Source organism: Condylura cristata, unplaced genomic scaffold (assembly GCF_000260355.1).
Source record: "Condylura cristata isolate star-nosed mole 26May11 unplaced genomic scaffold, ConCri1.0 scaffold00011, whole genome shotgun sequence".
Classification (NCBI taxonomy): domain Eukaryota; kingdom Metazoa; phylum Chordata; class Mammalia; order Eulipotyphla; family Talpidae; genus Condylura; species Condylura cristata.
Window position 1 is genome coordinate 36510625 of NW_004567112.1, and position 12327 is coordinate 36522951.

General features: G+C 35.7%; 1 protein-coding gene across 5 annotated transcripts in view; it reads left to right on the forward strand.

The window, feature by feature from the left end:
• USP54 (ubiquitin specific peptidase 54) overlaps positions 1 to 12327 on the forward strand; it is a 111974-nt gene that overhangs the window by 36625 nt on the left and 63022 nt on the right. For 3 of the 5 annotated variants that reach the window (XM_012723803.1, XM_012723805.1, XM_012723806.1), the window contains exon 1: positions 1244 to 1265. The exons of 1 other annotated variant lie outside the window; for it this stretch is intronic. The gene's annotated coding sequence lies outside the window, so the exon portion shown is untranslated. Of the gene's footprint in view, positions 1 to 1233; positions 1266 to 12327 lie in introns of those variants that run through there. One more of the 5 variants, XM_012723807.1, reaches the window with a different exon arrangement.

Here is a 12327-nt window from a genome sequence, read left to right on the forward strand (position 1 = left end):
CTCCGGGGCAGGCGGGAATTGAACTCATGAGGAAGCGGCTTTAGATTCTCAGTGCTGTGCTTTAACCCGCTGCGCCACCAGGGAGGGCCACCCCTTTCATCTTTTAATTTTGGTACTTCTATTGTTGTTAATGCACTACCTTAGTATATTGTTAAAATATAAAAAGCTTTATTTTGTACAGCGCCTGAATCTTTAATTTTACTTACACTTCTTAAGTCTTTTAAAATTAACCTTTTAAAATCAGTATTTTCTCATATTTCATATCTGGTAAGGATTCTGCTGATGGACTTTTTTTTTTTTTTAATCACTATCCTTGTAAAACAAACTTTGATGAAGCTGCTTCAAAACTGGCAATAAGATAAAGAAGGGTGTGTATTTCTCCTCTGGGACCTTTGTGCTCTGTCTGCAGATGTAAATTCTGGGCTGACTAATGATATGTTTGGGGACAGGATCCTACCTGCTGTTCTTGCTGATATAAGTTGGCTTTTTTCCTGAGAAGAGGGGTGGAGATCTTTTTACTGTCCTCACTTTCATGATTGAGAAATTTTGAGTTTACAAGCCTTTAAAAATTGACTCTTGAATCCAACAGCTCAGTTTACTTAATAATTTTCTTTAATAGTGTTTGTTGTTGTGTTTAAGATAGTTTGAGTTTTACCTATTAATTCAGTCTCAGGATTTTGAGTTAAGGATCCAAACAAGGACACTGTTTTCGTTATTCTCTAAAGCGTTACCAATGTGTCTACTTCGGGTTCCTTTTGACTGTAAGGCAAAGGACTGTTTTTTTTTTTTTTAAGTGTTGGCCCTTCATTTGGAAGCAGCTGCCACCCAGCAAACCTTATTGTTACAGTGCTGACCTTTGTCATCAGGAATGTCCCAGGAGGAAACAGTCTCCTAATTGTTTTTCTTAAGCCTCTATGAAGTTTGTGATAGGTCCTTTCAAGTTACTTTTGGTTCGTTTCTTAAGTTTACATTGTTTGCTTTTAATTGGCTGTCCCATCTTTTTTATCATGAATTGCATGTGCTGAGTTCCTGGTAGGTGGTAAGAAGAATTGCCCTTTCCCTGTACTCCTGTACTGCCGGAGCCTTTATGGTTTAGATTCACTGTTTCCCATTGTTGCTAACTGCTGCTGTCTCCTCCCTCCTTCCCTTCCCCTTCCCTCCTCACAATTCTAGCTCTTCCCTTGTCCCTCCCCATTCCTGTATCTCCCCACAAAAGTCCTTGTGGCTGTTAGAGGACTTTGGCTGGCAGTTGGGTGTGTTGTCTGGTAAGTATCATACTTGTGGAAAAACTGGGTTGGATAGAGGGATGTAGGGAACTGGTAACTGTGAAGTGTTTTTTTACAGAAGAGTTTAAACTTTGAAATTAAAATTTTAGACTTTCTTAACTTTCAGAAGGCTTCTTTCAGGCTGATTGTTGTTTCTACTCTTTCTATTTCAATCACTGAGGTTTGAGAATTTGATTTTTGTTGTTGGTTTAAAAATATTGTCATAGATTTTTGATTTTTTATAGACACTCAGTTTTTAATTAGAAAAAATTTCCATGAAACATGAAACTGAGTAATTGAAGAGACATGCACAAATGGGAATATGATTTTGGACTCAATGTATTTGCAAACAAAATTTTTTTAAGAGTAAGAATATGAATAGAAGATTAGATAATGACATTACATTGAGTAAAATTGATAGCTATAACCTGGTATCTCATAGATTTTCTTGGGTTTATTAAAGGCACCCGGCTGTAGGTTTAAAATTTGATTTCCTTCAAAAAGAAGGTTGTGATTTCTTTGTATTTATTTCCAGCACTGAAAATTAATAATAAAGAAAATATTTAATTTGTGACTAACTTGGAAAGTAGTATTTACTTCCAGATTCAAAATTATTCCTTTTTTCCTATCAGCATAATATTGTTGGCAAAATCCACTAAGATTTTGGCAATACATTGCCAATTCTGGGAAACTTTTTTTTTCCAGTATTTTAGGGTAATGGATGCTCTTAGGAATTAATTTGGGGAAATTTGATAACTTTGTGCAGTAGTACCTACTCTTTTGAAGTATGTAATCTATAATCCTTTTGAAAGTAAAATATTTAATATTTGATGTTCAGATTAAATCAAATAGCACTTTTACAATGGGCTTTCTTTTTCTTGGATTGTATATTTTGATCCTCAACTAAAAAGTTGTGAAGATGGATTGGATGGATGATATTCTGGTATTTCAAGCAACTTGAAGTTGGAACCTAAGGTTCTCCAAAAGTACTGTCATTTGAAAGTCAATTTTATGTTTGACAGTGTGAGGGAAAACTTTTCATGGGATTTTATTGCTATTCAATGAGTCATTCAAGTATAGTTGGCACTTGTATAATAATGATTTCCAGAACCCCAACTATGTGGCAGGTGCTAGTTCCTGTGCTAAAAGCTTTGTATTTTCTTCTAATTCCCAGTACCGACCAGCCAAGTAGATGGTTTTATTTTCTGAAGGGCAACCATGATAGAAAGGATGTTGGCCTTTTTAATGCAAAATGAGAATCAATATGAGGCAGATTGTGAGGATGAAGTATATGCCATGTGTTTGATGCCTTGCACAGAGAGTCTGTGTCCACTAATGGTGTCTATTGTTATTGTAATTTTACTGTTGAAAGAGAGAAGCCAAGTAACTTGCTAAAGGACAGAGAAATGGTAGAGGAAAAGGTAATATTTCTTATTATAAGGAACAGAGCTAGGATTTGAATTAGTTCAAAACCTGGAGTCTGGCAGCATTTTTTTTTTTTTTTAGCATTATGAAGGGCTTTCAGTAATTTTTGTGAATCCCTGCCCAGCCCTGCACCTCCTGAGCCCACAGAAGTGGCGCTCTTTAGAGATACCCTTCTTTCTTTGGTATCTTCTGTCACCTTCCCAGTCATGTGCTTGGCTTCTCACATTGGAGTTGATTGTGCCATTCAGTACCAGTGTACTCTCAGTCTGTGTGGTCAGTGGTTTTTCTTCCTATTTTCCTTTTGTTGATACAGCCATCATGCTTTCATTATTGTTTGTGCTGGAATACTTTGGGCTTTGGTATGTTTGTGAGTCTGAATAGTGCAAAGTTATAATCAAGTATGTAGCTTAAAAAACCTTGCTGACTTATATTTGGGAAAAATATATCTGGTTCTAAATTACTGAATTAGAAGATAACAAGGCAATACTTTTGGAACTCAGTTATTTTGTTATCATATGGCCTGATTATTTGCCATGGATATTCTCTCTACTTTAACTACCACTCTCACTAGTTCTGTACTGTTGGAAATATGTTTGAGAATGAATGTTGTGTTTGTCCTACTGGCCGTAGAGTAGTATAGATTTCTTCCATAGACCTTTGGAAAACACAGGTATGATTCAGGCGTGATATGGTTTAGGTAGTAGATTGAAGGAAGAGATAAAGATATGACTGACCTTGCTTATAATTGTATTATTTCTAAACTGAGAAAAGTACTGCTTTTCACAAAACTTAGCTCTTCATCTATTCTTTTATTTAACAAGTATTGAACATCTATTGAATGTAAAGTAGTAGAACTGTACACATTGTATGCCAATAAAGTACTGATGTACTGATTAAGTTTGGTTAATGACATTCCTAAAAGGGAGAGATTAAGTCCCAGGGGGTGAGGAGCACTATTTAGATAGTCCTTTGGCAAATGAATGTAATAAATAATGTAAATAAATGATTACTCCTTCCTGATAGGATGTGACTATTATTAGTCTCCATTACTATAAGTTGGCAACAAAATGGTTTCTTCAACCAGGTTTGCTGAATAGAAGGTATTACTAATATTAGGAGGGACTGAGACGATGGTAGAAAAAAAAGTTATTTTTATATATCTATTTACATTATTGTTCATTTTATAACAATGTTTACTTCCTCCCTTCCCCTCCCATCATCACCATAGCCCGCATTCCTCCCTCCTTCTGATCCTTCTCTGCCCCCCACCCCTGTAGGACTTCTCTGGTTTATAATTGTCTGTTTGTTTTTGTATTTTTTTGTATTGTAATAATAATACACGCCCCTCTCCCCCCATCTTATTTGGTTCTCTTAAATTCCTCCTATAAGTGAAGCCAATTGATATTTTTCTTTTTCCTTCTGGCTTATTTCACTGAGTATAATCCCTTCCAGCTCCATCTATGTTGCTGCAAATGGCATGAGTTTATCTTTTTTTGATTACTGAGTAATATTCTATTGTATATGCCTATGTGTGTGTGTCAAATCTTCTTGATCCAGTCATCTAGTTTTGGATAAAAAAGGTAATAGTTCTTATTGAGCAAAATGCGAAGCATATACACAGAAAAAGTCTTACTGGGTGTTTGGAGTAGTGGTAGATCAAGTTGGAAATGTACTTGGGTTAAGAGATTGTGGGGGCCCATTTAAGGCAAATTTATTTAGACTATATTTCATTTTTCTGAGTTAAGCATGCTTTTGGAATTTTTTTTTTAAAGATTTATTTATTTATGCTGGTTGTAGGCCAGAGGTGTCGGGGGTGAGAAGATTCACCAGAGACAGAGTGGGAAGCAGAACAGGCAGGTCTACTAGATACTCTGCTGAGGGTAGCAGCACACCAGACAAGAAAGGTCTGCTGTGCCATGTGGGTCACCTCCCTGGCAGGGGATCAAATTTGACTGAAGTGGCTGTGGGTAGCTTCATAGTGCTGTGCTTTCAGTCATTGTGCCACCAGGGAGGGCCCTGGAAATATTTTATAGATTGGATTAAAAGGAAGAAATAGGACCCTCCCTGGTGGCTCAGCAGGTTAAAGCACTGCAGTAAGAAGCTTAAGCCACTTCCGCATGAGTTCGATCCCCGCCTGCCCCAGAGGAGATCCACATGGCGTAGCAGACCTCTCCTGACCTGCCAGTTGCTCCCCTCAGCATTGCACTTCATTGACCTGCCTGTTCTACTCCCCACTCTATCTCTGGTGAATCCTCTCACCCACCGCATCTCTGGCCTGTATCCCAATTCTGGATGAGTAAATAAATAAATCTTTAAAAAAAAAAAAAAAGGAAGAAATAGTTCAGAATTTATTATAATAATATAGATGAATATATTGAGAATACATTATTTTTAGACTTCATTCCCCCCATTTTGATGTGGTTTTGGGTTGTGCTCTTAATTATAGTTTAATCTCATGGAATTTTACAGTAAATATATGTGTGCTTTTGTCTATGTGACAAATGGAGAAGGAAGGAGAAAGGATAGGTATGTAGGAACTGGCCAGTCATAATCATAGCTACTATTTGTTGAACTCCTATTTTATACCTGACCCTAAACATTTTGCTTGTATAATTTTACTGAAAGTTCTCAACAAATCAAATTTATTATGGGTAGTAAATAGGCCTGAAAGTGATGGAGCAGGATTGGAATGGAGAGTCATCTTATTTTTCATCATCCACATCAAAACATCTATACCTCACTTAATACCAGACACTGGACATACATGTACACATGCATACATGTTTATTTTATTTAGTCCTCATAACTCATAACAATCCTTTGAGATCGATTATATTAATGCCATTTTATTGGTAATGTACCTAAGATTTCAGTAAGTGATTCCATAAGTTGGTCAAAATGACATTTGTTAGGTGGTGAAATTCAGACCTGTTCTGCCCTGCTAACTCTGGGTCCTTACGTTGTATTAATATAATTCACCATGTGTTCTCTGGCATTGCTACCCATTGAAACTCAACTATGAGCTTGGTGATTCCTGAGGTTATGCAGTGTGTGTGACCGTACAGTGGCTGCATTTTTAATTGCTGTGTTCTTTCTATTATCATGCTGCTTCCCTTAGAGGTCAGTATATTATACAACTCTGAATATTTATAAGGAAGGGCTATGTAGCTTGCAATAATCATTTTAGCTCTTAAAGTTTGTCAGTTAAAACAAAGTGAAACATATCTTGTCTTTTTGTTTCCTTTTGTAGCTCTCTGGGACAAATTTGTTGTAAATGACAGCTTTTTTATTAAAAGAAAAAAGAAGGCTTTCTGTTTGTGATTATCAGAATATAATTCTTTTGTACATGATGTAATAATTTGGAGCTGCAAGATTTCAACCCTCAGGAAATTGTTTGAATGAGTAACTGTATTCACTAGGGAGTTTGAGATAACCAGCCATAAATCAAAAACAGCTTAGCCTTTTTTATAGTTGTAGATGCATATCTTGTTATTCAAGGTAGAATTAGAAGCAAGTATTAATTCCATTTATGTAATTTCTTTTAGAAAATGTTGTCCGCAGTATAGGCTAAATATGGGGGATTTTTTTTTCAATTTGAGTGTCAAAATTTATCAGTTTGTTAGAATTGTTTAGTTTGATCCCTTCAAAGAAAAAGTTTTCTCTTTCAGTTAAAATTTTGATGATTCAGTGCCTATTATATTTAACTTTTGTGTGTACAGGGCCCTCCTGATGGTGCAACACTTTGAGGCTATTGGCAGCCACTGCAGCATGAGTTCAATTCCCAGCCAGGGAGGTGAACCGCATTGTGTGGCAGACCTCTCCAGACCTACCCACTGCTCCCCTCAGCGGTGTATTTCAGCAGATCTGCCTGTTCTGCTCCCTACTCTGTCTCTGATGAATCCTCTCACCACTACATCTCTGGCCTGTACCCAGTTCTTGGATGCATAACTTAATAAATATTTAAAAAAATAAGTAAACATAGGAGTGCAGTGTCTTTTGGATAGATTCCTAGGAGTGGAATTGCTGGATCATATGGCCGATCCATTTTTAGTGTTTGGAGGACGCTCCACACAACTTACCATAAGTAGTTGAACCAGTTTACATTCCTACTGGCAGTGTAAGAATGTTCCTTTTCTCCACATATCTGTCAGCATTTGTTATTTCCAGTATTTTTAATTTGTGCCATTCTCACTGGTGTAAGGTGGTATCTCATTGTGGTTTTGATTTGAACTTTGCTTACTATTTGTGATGTTCAACATTTTTTCATATGCATGTTGGCCATTAGCATTTCTTCTTCGGAGAAGTGTCAGCCCACTTTTTGATTGAGTAGTTTGCTTTGTTTTTGTTGCATTGTATAAGCTCTTTGTAGATCTTTAATATCAGTCCTTTCTCAGTCAGATGGTATGTAAATATCTTCTCCCATTTATTAGGATGTCTCTTCATTTTGGCTGCTTTTTGTTGAACAGAAGCTTATTAATTTGATGGTCCCAGCTATTTATCTTCTCTTATTTTTTCCTTGCTTCTGGAGATGTGTCCTCAAAGATGTCTTTAAGGTTTATTTTATGGATTGTTTGCTTATGTTTTTTTCTATGTATGTTATAGTTTCATTTTGAGTTGGTTTTTGTGTATGGTGTGAGAGAGTAGTTTAATTTTTTTTGCATGTGGCAGCACTTTAGGGAAAATGAGTTGAATCTTGATTAGTTTTACTTTAAGGGAATTCTGGATTATAGATACTTTATCTATGAATTATGGCTAATTTGGAAACATCACCTTAAGAAGACTCCCCTGTTGTTTTTCTTTTTTCTTTCTTTCTTTTTTTTTTTTTAGATTATTTATGCACACAGAACTGGGGTATAAGCTAGTGGTGCAGGGGTGGCAAGAGGCTTCACCAGAGATAGAGTGGGGAGCAGAACAGGAAGACTGACAAAGTACACTGCTAAGGGGAGCAGCGGGCAGTTCAAGATAGGTCTGCCGCACCATGTGGATCACCTCCAGGCCGGGGATTGAACTGGCACTGTAGCGGCTGCAGCTAGCTTGCAGTGCTGTGTCCTAACCCATTGCTGTGTCTAACCCATTGTTTTTAAAAATAGATTTAATAGAGTTTAAAACTTTTAAGCTAGTTCATTTAGGGTAATGAAGCCCAGATTTTACATTAAATCTTCATTGGACTTAGTTTAATAGGATTACTATGTTATTGTCTCTTCTTCCTATAAATCTGTCTTATTTCATTTGTATTTGTAGAGAATACGTATTAGTCTCTTAAATGACTCAATTTCCCAGTGGATCCAAGGTTTCCTTTTCTTTAATGAATTATTAACACAATTTAAAAAGTATTATTTTGACCATATGGAAAAATTTAATAGAGAATTTTCATATAACCCCTACTCAGCTTCTTCTAATGGTATTATATAATATAGTAAAATTATCAGGACCAGGAAATTAACATTGGCACAATACTACTAATTAAATACATTTTTTTAACTTAACTAATTTGTCTATAGTTATTTTTTTGTTGTAGGATAGTATGTAGGATCTTACTTTGTGTTTTATGTGTTTTTTTTCCTTAGTCGTCTACAAACTTTTAGTCTTTGTCTTTTATATCCGTGGCATTTTTGAAGAGTATTGTTAAGTTTTTTTGTCACATGTTCATTTATATTAACTGATGATTGAACTGAGATAATATCATTTAGTCAAGAATGCCACAGAAATTATTACTGTGTCTTCTCAGTGCGTTATTCCCACGAGATTCATGATGTCAAAGTATATTATTGCTGATGATATTGATTGACCTTGATCACTTGATCAATGTGGTTACTATCCTTCCCTTTGTAGTTAATAAATATCTTTTTTTTTTAAAGGTTTGTTTATAAATACAAGAGCTGGAATACAGGCCAGAGTGACAGGATTCACTAGAGACAGAGTCGGGAGCAGAACAGGCAGATCTCCCGAAATGCACTGCTGAGAGGAGCAATGGGGGAGACAGGAGAGGTCTGCTACCATGTGGGTCAGCTCCCTGACCTGGATGACTACGAATTGTTTCATAGTCTAAGGCTTAACCCCTTGCACCACCAGGAAGCTCTGTAGTTAATAAATATTTTGTTGGAGATACTTATATACTATTATTTGTGTAAATGTGACTGAGTTCTATACATATGAATTAGTAGCATTAATTTACAGACCTCATTGAAGTTTAATTATTGTGAGATGAGTTTACTTTAGACCTCTGACTTTCCTGAATCTTTCTGTTGTTTTCATCAAAGGGCTCCTGAGACTGTGACTGTCTTCATTAGTCTCAGTCACATTCATGTGCCAGTCATAATGAAGCCTCTAATACTACTCACCTTTAGGTTGCTGAACTTCTTTAACCCACTGTCTCTTCCTGGCCCAATACCTTCATCTTTCTTTATGCATAAGCCAGCTATATTTTAGCAAACATTTGAATGTCTAAGTTTTTTTTTTTCTTAGAAACAGAGGCCTCTTAAGAGAGAGAAATTCTTTTGGTGAGGAATACAGTAGGGGAATATGAGGGTAGCAGCAGCTGAAGCCTGATTTATTACTTTGGCCTAAGAAAAATGGCAGCACATTAAGTGGTACTGCTACTTGTGGATTAATTGTTCTCTGTATTTCATTAATACAGAGAAATTAATATTTTTTAAATATCATCAACTTCAAGAGCTGTTCCTCTAATACTGACAGTCTTGAGATGTGATTTAAAATTAGTCATGTCCTTTCTACCTGGTAACAGTTAAAATGCCCTCTCTTTTATTTATGATTTAATTTAATATGGGTTTCCTTTTTTCCTTTAGCTAAAGATTTTTCAAAATTGTTTGTATTTTTTTAAAAAACAGTTTTTATTTCATTGATCTTTTCTATTGTCTTTCTAGTATATATGTGTTTCCATAAGGGAATCCTTTTACAGTGTACTCATGTCATATCATATGTACACTTTAAATATATTACAGTTTGTTAGTTATACTTAGTGAAGCAAGAAAAGAAGAATTTATGAAAAGTTTAACATCAGGTACTACTTTGTTTAATAAAATAAAAATTTAATAGGATTACTGAATTTAATATAATTTTACAATTTATATGTTTTCTTTAGTAACATATGCTATGAAGGGCCAGCTTTTTATTATGATACCCATTAAATGGTATCTAAACTTTATGTAATTCAGGACATGCTATTTAAGGATAACTTTTTATTTTTAAAGATTTATGCATACAAGAACTGGGGTACAGGCCAGAGGCATGGGGAATGAGAGGATTCACAGAGACAGAGTGGAGAACAACAGACAGATTGAATGAAATACACTACTGAGGGGAGCAGCGGGTAAGATAGAAGTCTGCTGGACATAGGCTGGTCAGGGATCTAACTCCTGCTGCAGTGGGTACTGATATCTTCATAGTGCTGTGCTGTAACCCTGGGTGCAACTAGGGAGGCCCTAATGATAACATTTTTTTTTTATTACAAAGTTTACTTTTACATCATTTTGCACATTTTTTTTTCCATCTTGATTGTAATCCCCGCGGGTTTCCCATCACCAAATCACCCCTGTGCCACCACCATAGTCCCGTGCATTTCCCTCCCTAATGATAACATTTTTTAACAGAAAATGTGATATTGGACTTCACAGGCCATTGCAAGAGAGGGAATTTGAAACTTAATCTTCATTAGTTTATTGGGGTCTGCAAAATGGTTGGAAACCACTGTTTTTTGTCATCTCACACATAGAAAGGATTTTAGTCTGCTCACAGGAAGTCAGTGTTTTCAGATTGGGAACAATATAAGACATACCGTGGTGATGGCACACGGGTGAACTGGTGGTGGAAAGCCCACCGGGATTACAACTGAGATGGAAAAAGGAACAAAATGATGTAAAAATAAGCTATTATATTATTTAAAAAATTAATAGCACAAATAAAAAAATACCTTTTGTTTTCATTGATCTTTTCTACTGTCTTTCTAGTCTGTGTTTACACATTTCAAGTAAGGGAATCCTTTTGCAGTATCTTGATATGTCATGTTATATATGTACATTTAAATATACTACAATTTAATTGGTGACTTATAAAGCTGGAAAATAAGAATTTATGAACAAGCTTATTGGGGATCCCTCAGTCTATTCAGAATAGTAAAATATAGATTGCTATTTCCCCTTCAGAGTTGGGAGCAACACAGAAATAAGATTCATTATTATTTTTTATTTTGCTAAGGATAACTGGCATAGTTTTAAATGTGTGATATGTATATATATATCTACTTACATCATTCTTCATTTTGTACATTTTTTCATCTTGGTTGTAATCCCTGTGGACTTCCCACCACCAGTTTACCCATGTGCCATCACCATAGTCGTGTGCACTGTTCCCACCCCAGTTTTGATGCTGTACGCTATTCACCCTTGCAGAATGCCTCTGGTTTATAGTTGTTTTTGTTTTACTTTATTACAATTGCTTTTTTTTTTTTTAATCCTGATCCTTTACATTCCTGCTAGGAGTGAAAACATCTGGTATTTTTCTGACTTATTTCACTAAGCATGATCCCTTCCAGCTCCATCCATGATGCTGCAAATGGCATGTGCTTATCTTTTTTGATTGCAAAGTAGTATTCTGTTGTGTATGTATACCACATCTTCTTGTTCCAGTTGTCTTAAACAGCTGGGACTGCATCAAATTAAAGAGCTTCTGTATAGCAAAAGAGATACACAAAAGAAATACACAAAACAAAGAGACATCCTACTGATTGGGAGAAAATTTTTGCACATAATGCTAATGATAAAGGACTGATCACAAAGATATACAAAAAACTGACAAAACTCAACAAAAATAAAGTGAACAACCCCATCAAAAATGGGCAGAAGAGCTAAAAAGACACTTTTCCAAAGAGGAAATGTGGAAGGCCAACAGGCATATGAAAAAATGTTCCATATCACTTGTAATAAGAGAAATGCAAATTAAAACCACAGTGAGATACCATCTCACACATTTGAGAATGGCCTCCCTGGTGGCATAGGGGGTAAAGACAGTGCTATCAAGCTATCACCAATCACTGCAGCATGAGTTCAATCCTTTGCCAGGAACATGACCCACATGGCACAGCAGACCTGTCCTTACTCACCTGCTGCTCTCCTCAGCAGTATATTTCAGTCAATCCACAGTGTTCTGCTTCCCCCTCTTGTCTCTGGTGAATCCTCTCACCCCCAGCACCTCTGGCCTGCATCCCAGCTATTATATGCCTAAATAAATAAATCTTAAAAAAAAAAAAAAGAAGCTCAAGATAATCTTTGTGGTTGCTGTTATCATTTTCTTATAGGATATCTGTGTTGTTTATCTTTAATGGGAGAAGAACTCAATAGGAGGAAATGTTGGAAAGGGAATAATAGCACTGACATATAACAATTGATTATTAGCATGTGGCTAATATTAACTATCTTAAAACTTTAAAATAAGTAATAAGATATTATAGATATGGCAAGTAATTGCTGGTATATGAAGTGTTATAAGAAATTGACTTTATTGACTGTTGATTTACCATTGCAATTTCTTAAGTATATTACAAGTAAATTACTAGAGTAACAGAAAGTAGAAATGTGAATAACTTAGCCTGGTTAAATTGTTTGGATGTCTTATTAAAGTG